A 454-nucleotide genomic window follows, 5' to 3' on the forward strand; every position below is an offset into this window, starting at 1 on the left:
GGTGGCACGGGGAGTGATTGTGCTCAGGCGCACCTCCGACTCGGGCAGGGTGGTGCCATCTGGCAGCAGCAGGAGCGGCATCTTGCCCTGGGGGTTCATTGCCTGAGGGGTTGGTTGAGGGGGGCGGCGCGACGGCGGCGGCGGCGCTTGCGTGACGTGGGGGTGGTCTCGTCATTGGGGGCGGGGCAGCGCAGTGTCCAGGCGGCCAGCGGCGGAGTGCCCAAGTGCAGACCATTGTGGCATGTGGGCAGCAGCCAAGGCGCCATTCCGGAGATGGTGCGGCCGTGGTTTGTGGAGTCATGCGATCCTTGCCATTGCAGACACCGTCGGTGCATTGCTCTCCTCACTTTGTAGGTGTCTGACGCAAGGCCGCCCACTGTGGCGGGGGAGACAATGTCGAACTCGCCCTCTAGCCCCTTTGAGTAGATGACGTGGCGGACCTGCGGGTGTAGAG

The sequence above is a fragment of the Monoraphidium neglectum genome (genome assembly GCF_000611645.1).
Source record: "Monoraphidium neglectum strain SAG 48.87 unplaced genomic scaffold scaffold02812, whole genome shotgun sequence".
NCBI classification, from domain to species: domain Eukaryota; kingdom Viridiplantae; phylum Chlorophyta; class Chlorophyceae; order Sphaeropleales; family Selenastraceae; genus Monoraphidium; species Monoraphidium neglectum.